General features: G+C 53.5%; 1 protein-coding gene across 7 annotated transcripts in view; it reads right to left on the bottom strand.

Annotated features, from left to right (window-relative positions):
• TRAF3 (TNF receptor associated factor 3) overlaps positions 1-12,507 on the bottom strand; it is a 127,658-nt gene extending 115,151 nt beyond the window's left edge. For 3 of the 7 annotated variants that reach the window (XM_058740342.1, XM_058740350.1, XM_058740349.1), the window contains exon 1: positions 4,730-4,946. The gene's annotated coding sequence lies outside the window, so the exon portion shown is untranslated. Of the gene's footprint in view, positions 1-4,007; positions 4,029-4,048; positions 4,070-4,098; positions 4,212-4,729; positions 4,947-11,705; positions 11,836-12,410 lie in introns of those variants that run through there. The other 4 variants (XM_058740343.1, XM_058740344.1, XM_058740345.1 and 1 more) reach the window with 4 other exon arrangements.
• Between the last annotated feature and the right edge of the window lie 1,042 nt (positions 12,508-13,549).

Raw genomic sequence — 13,549 nt, 5'->3', positions numbered from 1 at the left:
GCATATGAGATCAAACCCCGCACTGGGCTCTGCATTGACAGCACGGAGCCTGCTGGGGTTCTCTCCCCCACCCCCTCTGTCCCTTCCCACTCGCTTTCTCTCTCTCCCTCAAAATAAATAAGCATAAAAAAAAAAAAAAACTTTAAAAAATATACATGTGTAAGGGCGCCTGGGTGGCTCAGTCAGTTGAGTGTCCAACTTTGGTTCAGGTCATGATCTCATGGTTCATGAGTTCAAGCTCCACACTGGGAGCTCGCTGCTGTCAGCGCAGAGTCCGCTTCAGATCCTCTGTCCCTCTCTCTGCCCCTCCCCCACCAAAAATAATTAATAAATTAATTAAATTTATAATAAATTTAATAAATTAAAAAATAAATTAAAAACATTAGAAAAATATATATACATACACAGAGTTAAAACCTGCATGGAGCAAGCCCTAGAAAAATGCAAATCATGAAATGAAATCATAGGACCCAATTTTTTATTTCTTGAGAATTAAAAAGATTTAGGTCATTTCAGCACAGATGACAGCAGTAGGTTGGGGGAGGGGGTCCTGAGGGAGGTGCTTTTTCACATTTCCACCCCTCCCCTCACCACCACTTTTTGAGCCTTTCTACCTACAGGGAGAAACAGTAGAGACAGCAACGTGCTGCCACTCACCGCTCCGTTCCCCAGTGCAGACCAGGCCCTTCGCAGTGTAGAACACACAAAGGGCCTGGTAAGAGCGGGAGGACAACACTGGAAACACTACAATTGGAACCCCGCAGACCAGCGGCACCGCCAGCACTGTATCTACTGGAGGACGGCAAATTGTCAGGTCTCCTCTTACCGACACAGCGGGGTATGGAGAAATCCCCTTCCTGCCATCCTCAGGGCCCTGCAAGAGGCCCAGAGACCTCGCTCATGCTGGGACTCAACATCCACCTCCCAGAAGCCTTCCCGGACTACACAACCCCCCCCCCCACCCCCCCACAGCCAGCCAAGAGCTTCCCCTTTCCCGGATTTCCACCATACTCCCAGTCTTCCACACAATTCACTAATTCATTTTATGACTACTTGGTTTTATGACTACTTAGGTGGGTCTTCGCTCTCCAGCTGAGCGACTGCTCCCTGAGGGCAGGGTGGTAAAATTCCACCTTTCCACGCCCTTCCTGCCACAAGCTTCAGTCCAGGTGCTGTGGTGGTCCCATACCCTTGGTTTCTGGCATCTCCCTTCCCTGTGCACAGGAGCGGACTTCTGCAGCCCAGGCTCTTCAAGGCGGGTGCCGAATCTCACTCATCCTAGCTCTGTAACAAGAACATTATGGGAGCTCAAGGCACATTAACTGAACATTAGGTTAGATGAGAAAAAGATTCCCAACTCCCAGTTAATGATCCACTTATCTCAAGGAATACAGAATTCAGCAAGAGATTCCCACCTCATTTTTAGAGTTGTGAGAAACCAACAGTCACCTACGTTTTCAATATCTCACTACCCGCCAGCCTCAGCCCAAGGTGTCTGCACAGGGAGGAAAAAAAAAATCCCATCCAAAAAAATTTTTACTGCTTAATGATAAAAAAAAAACCAAAAAACACCTCACCTCCTCCTTCCTAGGTTGGTTAGCTCCCCCCCCCCCACTCATCTACAATACTGTTGTGCAAAAAAACAATTAAAAAAAAGCTCCTTAAAATGAGAAAGACGTTTTGTATTTTTTAGTTAATAATGAATGATGGGTATCACACAAGCACACGTAGTTTTCTGACATTTTCCTTTCTTTTTTTTTTTTTAATGCTTATTTATTTGAGACAGAGAGAGATAGAGTATAAGCAGTGGATGGGGCCAAGAGAGAGGGAGACACAGAATCCCAGGCAGGCTCCAGGCTCTGAGCTGTCAGCACAGAACTCGACACCGGGCTTAAACTCGTGAACCGCGAGATCATGACCTGAGCTGAAGTCGGTCCGACTGAGCCACCCAGGCGCCCGACATTTTTCCTTTATGTTTAAAACTACACTTTCTTCTATTTCTTTTAGCTCCTTTGGACCCAAAGCCTCCTGCTGTGATGCAAGTGGCACCCACCCCCATTCACCTCTCTACTGCCCTCCTGCCCCAGGGCATCTGGCCTCTCCCTGTGGTTGCACTCCTCCCACTCAGAATAAGCCTAAGCATCACCTGCACGGTTAGGCCTCAACTGCCTCTCTCTGGTCACCTTCCAGGTCCACTGGCCTCACTTCACTTCCTTCCTTCCCACTCTGTAGCTCTCCTCCCAGTTTGTTTCTGCAGGTGAAGTCAACATTATGATTCTGCCTCCATTCCCCCCAAATAGTGTCTCTTCCTCTATGAACACTCGTGAAGAAGCACACGAGGGGTCCAGATTCTATGGAATCAACACAGGAGGCCTTGGTCACAAGACGTCTCCTCTACCAAGTTAATAGTTCTTAAATTGACCAGTGCACGGAAACTCAGCTCTTGCGTAATACTTGATAGTTAAGATCACTTGCTGTTTGGAGAGTCCTGCTATATGGAGATGAGAAAATAGAGATGGGCAAATTTAACGCAATTTCCTTTGTTTGCTTGAGCCAGCTTAGACTTGCAACACCACCGTGACTGTTTTATCTTTCTGAAAGTGCAGCTTTAACATCATAGAGAAGGACTTTAAGAGAGCGATAAATCATTCTCCTCCTCCGTTCATTAGCACAGCTATCCTGACAGTACCCCAGAAAGGCCTCTCTCAGGTTTGCACAGTGAAAAAATAAAGGGATTTTAGCCAGGGTGTTTACAGAATCAAAATCCCAAACACAGGGGAAAACAGCAAGAGGCAGCCCAGATGTTTCAGTGGAACGCAAGACTTTCTTCAAGGCACGAACAAGAGTTAAGAATATTTTGACGCTATTAACAGAAGCAACTGACCACTGCTATTGCCTGTTTCCAATGGAATGTCTTTACACCCTTCTCACTGAGTGAGGCCATCTTATTAAATCCAAAATGCATGGATAGAATCCAAGCAAAATAACTGGTCGTCTTTCCCCTCACAGAAAAATTCACATGAATGTCTTTAAAAAAAAAAAAAAAAAAAAAAGCTGGAATTCTCCCTGCCAGTTCTCTCTGCTTTCCTGGCTTCTGCATTGTGACAGCTGGAACAGATGGCGTCTGGGTGAGACACCTTAACATCTTAAACCTCATGCGTGATAAGGGCCGATTTGAACCAGTGATGCTCGAGTCCCAGGTCTGTCAGGGTTTGTCATGAGCCCCTACTCACAGGGATTTCCAATCTTGTCTGCTATTTTCTGATTTTCCTACTAACAAGGCTTATCTTGCTTGGCCAAAGAATTCTTCGACTATAGACTAATTCTGAATATAGAGTCACAACAGAGTACAAAAAAGCAAATACCCCCTTGCGCTTGAAAAACGACTGGCTATGCACTATTTTGCCAGACATCCTACACATGATGCAGTCTTTTTAACAGGCCATTTTCAAAGATGTGAAAGACACGCGCAGATTTTAGCACCGACCGATGGTCCGCCTGGTCGTTTCTTTCAATAAGAATTTTAGAGCCATACAGAAGGTTACAGAAAACGTTTCCAAACGCTTCACCAGTGTGCATTCACGACAAATGCCGGGGGGGGGGAAAAAAAAAATTATGGCTCCTCCTCTGTTGTATGCTGTGAATGTAAATTAAGAAGCGGTAAGGTAACGCTCAACACAGCCTTTATGACTCCACAAAAATAAACGAACACACACACACACACACACACACGCTCACACTCACTCACACACCCCCATCTCCTTCTGAAATCTGATTCAGAGCTTCATAGGAAAAACGTGAAATAAAACTGTTTTCTTCAACGGAGCATTAGCTGAAGGGTTGTTAAATTTCAAAGCACGTCCACGACAGTTCATCCATTTCCCTTTTGTTTACAGGTTTGCAAATTAAGGGTAAAGAACATTCCACACAGAATTCTCCCTACAGGTCTCGATATTAAATAGATGTCCCCAAATGGGGTGACGGCGTGAAAACGTGGCAAAGCGTACGTGAGCGATAGCCTGGCGCCTCGAGATGAAATTTTAAATACCGTGGCAGGCATCCTTTTCATTTTTTGCACCTCTGGGAGCCCGGTCTGACCTTTACTATGAATCAAAGGTGGAATGTGTGCATTTTGCCCCGAACTGGATCCCAGTACCGCCTGCCTTCGAGGCCACTGCAGCTCCCCGATTATGAATCAGTCAGAGGTTCATCTGCAGAGGAATGACTCAGTATAAACTTTTAAATAAGGGCTTCAGAAGCCCCCCCACCCCCGGCCGGCAGCCCGGGGGGCGGGGGGACCCCTCGGTGGATGCAGACCCCCAGCCGGCGCGCCCCCCCCGCCCCCGCCGCCAGAACACACGGCCTCGCGGGGGATGCCGGCTGTCCCCACCCCGCGGGGCTCGCGTCCCCGGGAGGCCTCGGCACCCCGTTTCCTGAAAAGCTGCGGGCACCCCGGCCCGCGGGCCCCGGGCCCGGCCTCGAGGACAAAGTTTTCCGAAGTTGAGGCGCTCGGGGGGCGGGCGGGCCCGGGCGGGGGCGGGGGCGAGGCGGCGCCGCACCGGGCACTCGCCGCCGGGCGCCGGGCCTGCTTCGCCCCGGCCCCGCTCCGGCCCCGGGCCCGCCGCCGCCGCCGCCGCCGCCGCCCGCCGAGGACGCGGGAAGGGGCCGCCGGGGATGGAGCCTCCCGCCCGCCTGCCGCCAGCCACCCGCCGCCGTCGCCACCCCTTACCCCGCGGTCCGCCCCGCTCGGCCGGCTCAGGGGCGCCGGGCTCGTCCTCCGCCGCGGTCCGCAGCGTCCTGCTCCCCGGGCAGCCCCATGTCGGGGGGCGGGGAAGGGCCGGCGGCCGCCGCCGCCGCCGCCGCCGCCGGCTGGAAAGTCCCTGCTGGGCTGCAACCCCGGCTCGCGCACGCGGCGGCCGCGCCGCGCCGCGCTCCCTCGCGCCCTCACGCACCCTCTCGCAGCACTTCCTCTCGCGCGCTGGAAATCCCCGCCGGCCGCCGGAGCGCGCCCCGGCGCGCGCCCGCCCCGCCCCCGCCGCCCGCGCGCGCGTGGGAGCGCCGGAGCCCGCGAGCGCCGCCGGCCCCACGCGCCCGCGGCCCGCGCGCCCCCGCTCCCCCCCCCCCGCGCGCGCCCGCGACCCGTTGCTAAGGCCCGCCCGCCCCGCGCCCGCCCGCCGGCCTTAGCAACGGCGCCGCGGCGCGAGCCGGGGCGGCCCCCGATGCCCCCCGCTGCCGCCGCCGAGCCGCCCGCCCCCTCGCTCCGCGCGGCCCCCGCCCCCCGGCAGCCGCGCGCGCCCCCGCCGTCTCCCCCTCCCCTTTCCGGGTCAAGAAGCCACGCAGCCGCGTGTGGGCCCCAGAGGTGCAGGTTGTGTCGCTGCCAGGAGCGATGGCGTCACCCGGTTCACCCGCGCAGCCACGCTCGCGGACACTGCACCGCCGCTGGGGCACACTCGGTCTCACACTCACCCGCACACTTGCCCACACGGGCTCACGGACCTGCATTCCTAAGCGCGGCCCCACTCATTCACACAGGCTCGCCGCACACACGTTCACGGCCACGCGCACACTCACCTGGGCACTGGCACCCTCCCGTGCCCTCGCGCCACACGCTCCTTCCCATACTAGCCGACACTCATGCTCCCGCACAGCCATGCACACGCACACACACACACTCCTCTAGACACACGCGCAGGTGGGTGGGGCTGAAGGTGACTCAAGCCTTCTGGGCCCCTGCTTTTTTCCCTTGAGAGCGGGATGTCTACGCATTTGTTTGGTTGGAGTTTCCTTTCCTTCCTCCCTGGGCTCCTCCCACACCCAGGAAGCTGCCTCTCAGTCAACTGTGAACAGGGTGGCCAGTTTGCCGCGAGTGCCCAGACTTCTCGTGGCCTGCGTGCCCGGGGCAGAAGAGTCCACCGCGCACCCCGCTCCTCCCTGGACCTCCGGCCTCTGGCGTCTATGCAGCCTCCAGACCCGGGGCCACCCACTTATCCCGGGGCCTTGGCCCCGCCACCCCCGAAGTCATCGATGATTACCCCAAAGGCCTCTGAGGTTGCACCCATCCTGGCTGGGCCTGTCTCTCTGGGAGGCCCTAGGCCAACTCTGCCCGTGTTTACGAGGCAACAGAAAGGGGCTTTTCATTTTTCACTTCTCGAGGAGGCTTATGAAGGTCCCCGGACCAGAGCTGAGACCAGTGTGACCAGCTTAAGCCAGTCTTCCTTCTTGTATTTCTCCAATGACTCATGTGAGTAGAGGCAGGAAGTCCAGCATCTCCTCCTGCAGCTTCCCCTGTGGAACGTTCTGGAACCCTGGACAGTGAGCCGTGGTTCTGGCTCCAGCAGCCCAACAGGTTTCTGTCCTCCAGCCACAGCAGTGGAGCCCTGCTACCCAGACTCGGGCTCCAGTGGCGCCCCCACTTGGGCCACAGAAGGTCACAGCTTTCTGAATTCAGACCAGAGAACCCGAGATGGCTGCTGTTCTCCCAAGCAACCATGTCAGGGTGACCGGCTAGCGGCAGCCAGCCCTTGTGCACAGACCTCTGGGCTCTGTGCTGAACCCAGGTCACCAGATGGGCTCCCCTTTCCCTCACGGTGGGTTCCCCTCCAGAGCCTTGCGTGCCCTTTCCTGCCTGTTGCAACTTGTAGTGACTCTCACCTGAAAGGATCAGGTCCTGGCTGCTTCCCGTACCCCAGACTCCAGGGCCTCTGCATATTGGCCCACCGGCTCCCGGGTCCCCAGGCCCGCCCAGACCGCAGTCCTGGGACACTGGCCTCCAGGTGCTCGTTCCCACCTTCTGCCTCACACTATATTGCAAGGGCTCTTTTAAAGACTTTGCCAAAATAAGACTGCCAAAAATTCTCTAGGCTGGGCTATTTTTGGTTCTTTAAAAATAGGCAACAAGGTGGAAGTTTCAAAGATCCATCAGAGGGGTTTTCTGGGACTCCTTTTACTCTTCCCAAAGCAGCATCCGGCAACGTTGAGAATGAATAGATTCGGGTACACCCCAGGGTGGAGCCCTCTTCTGGTGAGACCTGCTCCTCTCCTCTCTCCCTCTTCCGCCTGTCCTTTCCCTTCTCCAACCTTCTGGCAGTTCTGGATGCCCTGCTTTAGAGACTGGAGGGGGACAGCACAAATCATTTTGCCCCTAACAGGGCAACTGCTTTGGGGGTGGGTGTTCTGTCCTCTGCAGTTTCAGGCTGCTGGGCAGCAGTGATGGGCAGCAAGGAGAGCCAATCACAGGTCTCCTCTGCATTTCAAAGGCAGCCCTCTCTGTTCCCTATGGCAACGAGGAACAACAAGCTGACACCATTTCTGGACAAAGAAATTTCTCACAGGGATTTATGTAGCATTACATGTTCTGTTTGCTGTGTTTCTGGGAGAAGTGCACACAGATATTAGAGCAACGGCTCAGAAGCCAATCCTGTTTGTTTTCCAGAGGAAGGGGGAAAGTATGCATCATATAGTGTTAGGGGGCTTTCGGCCTGTGAATGGGGTCTCACAGGCCTTTCCCTGAATATGATGATCAGGCCCTCAAGTGACACCCACGCAAAGACCATCAGCTCTCCCCCACCCCCTCCACCCCGGCCCCGGGAGGGGGTCTTAACTTGGGCTGCAATATGCTGGCAACTTCTCCCACTAAAATATTAAATATCACCTCAGGAGGGACCGTGACACACGGCAAAATAAAAAAATAAAAACAGTTCTACTAACTGACCAGACAAGTAGCTTCCAAACTTTTTGAATTTTACAGCACAAACCCAGTTGTGTATCATGTATGTGCAGGAATATACACGCACATATGACTACACTTAGCCTCAAACATGTGATGTACGCTGTTATTTTCTATTCCATTCCATTTTTTTAAGTTTATTTTTTGAGAGAGAGAGAGAGAGCGGGGGAGAGAGAATCCCAAGCAGACTCTGTGCTGTCATCGCAGAGCCCAACACGGGGCTCAAACTCACCAACCGTGAGATCATGACCTGAGCCAAAACCGAGAGTCCGATGCTTAACCAGCTGAGCTGTCCAGGCGCCCACCCCCTCCCCCATTCTACTTTTTCGATACTGTTGTGACTCTCTCAACTCACTGTTGGTTTGTAACCTTAAGTCTGAAGACACTCTCTTAGACGGAACGAAGGGCTGAAGGGGCCCGCGGCTTTGGGGGTGGGCGGAGCACCCCTGGCAAAGCTCCGTGGTGAGTGTGCACTGTCGCAGCAGGGCTGGGGAGCCAAGGCCGCCACTCCCCCGTCCCGTCCAGGGGACCCTGGAGAGAGCAGAGGGGCGCCAGCAGGGGACCCTGCTGAGAGCAGAGGGGCGCCAGCGGGGAGGCAGGCTGCCTGTGCCCCTCCCTGGACAGGGACAGTGGAAAGTGAAGACAAAGGAAATGGGGCATGGGGAGACACCGGATGGCTAGGGTATACAGAGCCAGCAGGGGTCTTGTGCAAGAAATAGGAACAGGGAAGGGGGGAGATTTGGGGAACCGGCCACATCAAGTTTTAATCTTCTCTCATTTCTGTGGGCCACTCAGGTTGACGAAGGTGTCCTCATTTTAGGAAACCCCGTTTGAGGGTTTGCACGCGCGTGTGCACACCACTCGCGGAATCTCTGGTACTTTATTTACCCCAGTCCTTCAGGACAGCATGAGCACCGGGCGAGGCCGGCCTCCCACAGGTGCCTCGACCGGAGCCCCACACCCACTTCGACCTTTAACACTTTCTGAAAAACAGATTCAATCTCACCAAGAAAAGGGTGGTTTTCACTGCAGATCTTGTGGGAGACGGGGAAGAGGGTTTGCATCAGTTACCACACAGCAGACTCATGAACCCCGCTGTGAAAATCCGGTTGCCTGCCTTCAAATCCCATTCAGGAGGTTCACCTCCTCTGTGTGATCACGGACCTTCTTTCCCAACCTGCGGGTTGGTCGTAACAGCGCCTTTCCTCTCCCTAAGCACCCCCCCCCCCCCACCACCAGGAATTCAACTCCAGCCTCAGCCCGCATACTCCACCCAGCAAACGAGCCAGTGGCTGGCGGAGTCCTACCGCCAGCCCATCCTACCCCAGCAGACCCCATCCAAGTAGTCTAAGCTCCTCCCTGCTCATTAGCAATGAGGAGGGAGGAGGTGATAAGGTTCAAATGACGTCTCGGATTAATGAGACAAAATGTTTGAAAAGTACAAGAATCGTTCTAATTCATCAAAACTGCGATGTGACATCTCACTATGAATAAAGGCAAATGTGGTGCCCTTCCCCATCTCTCAAGGCTGGTGGCGACGAGCCTGAAATGTCATATGATGCCAGATCAAAGCAACTTATTCCACTGTCCCCTTGTTCGTTAGTGCATTCAGTCAAGACCCGCCACCCTTCCAGCACAGAACCAATTAAATGCTTGCCCTTTGGAGCTCACCTTGTAGCAGGTGAAAACAGAAAATAAACCTCAAGCGAATCTATCACGAGAGCTGAGGAGCAAGCTAGAACAGAGGAGGGGAGGAGGGAGGCCTGGAGTGAATGGTCAAGGAAGGTGGGGGGCAAGGTGCCAGATAGACCTAAAGGAAAAGAGGAGGGTACCGTGTGGATATCCGTGGGAAAAGCATCCAGGAAGAGGGAATGGCGTGGGCGAAGGCCCTGAGGTCAGTAAGCATTCGGGAGGCCAGTGTGGGTGGAGCTAATGAGCAGGAGAGAGTCGCAGAAGATGAAGCTAAGGGTGGGCGATCAGGACTCCGGGAGCGAGAGACACAGGGCCCTGAGGTCATCAACAGAACTTTGGTTTTACCTGAACATGGGAGCCATTGTAATGTTTGATTGACAGCTTATATTCTATCCAAACTAACCGTACACCTGATCTGACTTCATTGTCATTCAGCCAATAAACATAGGCCAAGAACCAGGCAAATCTGAACAACAATCAGACGCCGTCTTGTTACATAACGAATGAGGTCACAGCCGATGAAGCGTGGTGTGGGCCGGCAACTAGGAACACAAACCTCCTGGGTGTTAAAAAAGGAGGTGACTCCCTCTTGACCCAGTGACCCCACATCTGGGACTCTCCCCTCCAAAGATATAATACCAAATACTGGAAAACCATACCTCCTACCTTCAACACTGAGCAAAGGGAATGACCATCACCCTTTATCTAATGGCCATGGTGGTGGTGTTCTAAATCCGCAGATGCTGGGGGCGCCTGCCGGGCTCGTCCGACTCTTGATTTCGGCTCAAGTCATGCCTCACAGTTCGTGAGATCGAGCCCCGTGTCAGGCTCTGCGCTGACAGCACTGAACCTGTTTGGAATCCTCTCACCCTCTCTCTCTCCCCTCCCCAGTGCGTGCGCGCTCCCTCTCTCTGATAACAAATAAATTTTAAAAATGTAAACAAAATTTAAACCTAGCAGATGCTAACAGCCCCGAACTTGCTGTCAGATGGGGTGAGAACCCACAGCACGTGGACTGCAGGCCACGTAGCTCTGGCCACAGCACTGTCCCTGCACGGCAGCCTTCGCTCAGCTGCTCTCAGTGGTCTAGTCCCCAGAAGAACCAAGGGGCCATGGTTGTCACCCACCCCCGTCTGAATGTTCCCGTCACTCTCCTGCTCCACCCACACTGGCCTCCAGGGAGCCTCTGTGACCCGAGCCAACTAGCTCCTCAGAGCCTTTGCCCCCGCCCTTCTCTCTGCCCCGAAAACTCTCCCTATGGCTCTCTGTATGCCTCACTCTTTCGCTTCCTTCGGTCATAGCCAGTTGGAGCAAATCCCAAATAAAACATGCATTTCCAGGACTTACCATTGTCCACCTCCAAATGGGCCCTTGGCCCGACACATGGCTTCACACCCAAGCGGGAAGGATGCCATGGGTCAGGCCCCCAGCTCGTCTTGCCAAAGGGCCCCCAAAATGGTGTGGGATGAGTTCCCTGGGAAAGGTGAACCGGCAAGGAATTCACTAGAGCAGGAGAATGCTAGACCAGGAATCGAAAAAGCAGAACTCAACTCATGACTGACTGTATAATCTTAGGAAGACACCTTGCCTCCCAGCCCCGGGTTTCCCCTTTTGCAGAGAGCGGAAATAAGACTGCCCGCCCTACCCCGAGGGGGCTGCGAAGGAGGACAGTGCCCGTGGGGCCACGTGGCTCACATGTCCCTGAGAGGGGCCACGATGCCCAGAGGAAGGACACAGGGTTGTGGTTCAAATGCTGCTGTCATTCCTAGAGATAAAGGCCCGGCCCAGCTCCCCTGGGCTGGGAGGGGTGGTTTTAATTTCAGATATTCACGATCAACTGCCGTGGGTGAAAATCCCATTGGCCCCGGTATTTTGGGGGGATGTTACCTAGTGTTTTCTTATTAACTTTCAGGGGTACCTTGCCCATGCTGTGCTACATTGACAGACAAACTTCACTATCCATTCACCGAAAAGCATTTTCTGCGGAATCGGTCCTCCGGCCCCCACTGCAGCTGTGAGAAGTGTCGAGGCCCCAGCACCTGGGAGGTGGTGTTTTTCAAACCGCAGCTGGCAACCCATTAATAGACCATCAAATCACTTGAGTGGGTGTGACCAGCATCTTTTTTTTTTTTTTTAATGAAATAAAATACAATAGAAAATAGCAGGAGGCTTCATACCTAGGAAGGGTTGGTATCGTTTTTAAAACTTTTGTTTTAGTCCTGCGTGGATGCCCACGAGTGTGTGTGTGTGTGTGTGTGTGTGCCCTCAGGTAAAATGTCTTTCTCACCGTGGGTCCTGCTGAAGAAGCCTGAAAAGCCGCTAAAGGAGACACAGTTCCAGTTGTGACTTCTTCCTTTTCCTCACTTTGGCTGACACGTCTTCCTGGGGCGCCGTGGGAACTGCAGGTTCCGCCCGCTCTGGGAGGAAATATCCAAGATTAGTAGAGTCTGAATTAACAAGGTTTGTTATATTCAAAGAAATAAATAACGATGGGGTTCAGTTTGCGTTCCTCCTGCTCTTCCTGAACAGTCCGGAGAGGAGAACGCTGGGGCCTCATGTCACTGTCACCTCGCTGTCTGAAGGCTTTGGTCTGCAGGGTCAGCTCCTTCTCTCTCAATCTCTCTCTCTCTCTCTCTCTCTCTCTCGCAGAAGTTCCTAGGCAGCCTTTAAAATCTTTGGCTAAGTGAAGCGCCTGGGTGGCTCAGTCTGCTGAGTGTCCAGCTTCGGCTCAGGTCACCATCTCACAGTTCATGGGTTTGAGCCCCGCATCGGGCTCTGTGCTGACAGCTCAGAGCCTGGAACCTGCTTCGGATTCTGTGTCTCCCTCTCTCTCTGCCCCTCCCCTGCTCACACTCTGTTCTTTCTGTCTCTCAAAAATGAATAAACATTACAAAAAAATTTAAAAATATTTGGCTAAGTGAATGAATGAATGAATGAATGAACCAGCCAACCATCCGCCCCAAGCCACATCTTTCCTGTCCGTTTCATGTACCTCCAGTTTCACCCTGTCACACTTCATCCACGAACGGCTCCCCACAGACGACTCTGGTCCGGGCCTGGGCTCAGAGCCAGTGGCAGCTCCAGAATGTCCACAAGGTTTATGATGTCATCATCTGTCAGGAGGAGAGTCTAAAGGACCTATCTGGAATCCTTATTGCCATAACACCATGATTCCCTTATTTAAGATATGGTTTGAGGCAGATCTGGGGAGCTGTTGAAGGCTGGGTGTCTTGGCCCACCCCTTGACCTCGCCACTGTGTCCACTTCTGCATGGAAACAGAAAAACCCCAAGGTCTGGCATCTGCCTGCCCGAGGCCGATCAAGAATCTGCTCTAGAACACCACAGACTTCACTTCCCAGGGGCTCACCACCCTCACCAGCTCTGACTTGGTTCTTTCTGGCCAGCTCGCGTTTGGGGCAGTGTAAGGGACTTGTGTCTTGCTGTGCACCTGAAGCCTGGGAGCTAGGATTCATAAAGTCAACTACAACTAGGATTCCCACACCCTGGGGCATTTTAAGGCCTCCAGGGTAAGCTAAGGCCAGTGTTGGGCGAGCTGGTAGGAAGGAATCCGGTGTACCTGGGTTTTTGTGGAGCTGAGTCCATGAAACGGTTCTCGGGGAGGGCAGCTGGGGTGTGCAGTTTCCAGTCTGGAGGCCAAAAGGGATCTAATTAGCCCTGTAATTGCCAGATCACCCCTGTTCGCTGTCCCAGGTAGTGAGCATTAAAAAACAGCAGATTCACAAATTCATGTTCTCATTACACCTCTAGCTAATCAATGTGAATTTCCGTGAGTGATTTGCAATGTAGATGATTTTTCATAACTACCACGTTTGAATTTCCCTCTACTATTTTTTCATATGGACACAAATAAGCTCATTCCACAGAAGGATCTCACAGGGCTGACACCTGAAATGACAGTCTCAGAGCTTCTCTAAGTACCTAATCACTGCTCTGTAATCAGCAGGCCACGTAAATAGCCCTGGTTCATCAGCCTAACTAGAGTTTGCTAAACACCAGCTGTATTGTACTTTCTAAAGCCAGGGGACACAGAACTGGCCTAACAAGCCTCGAGGACACGATTAAAGGGACCGAGGACTGGAGTGGACATCCACCGGGGTCTCTACGGACCC

This window comes from Neofelis nebulosa, chromosome 7, assembly GCF_028018385.1.
Source record: "Neofelis nebulosa isolate mNeoNeb1 chromosome 7, mNeoNeb1.pri, whole genome shotgun sequence".
NCBI lineage: Eukaryota > Metazoa > Chordata > Mammalia > Carnivora > Felidae > Neofelis > Neofelis nebulosa.
This window is presented reverse-complemented; position numbering and strand designations above follow the sequence as displayed.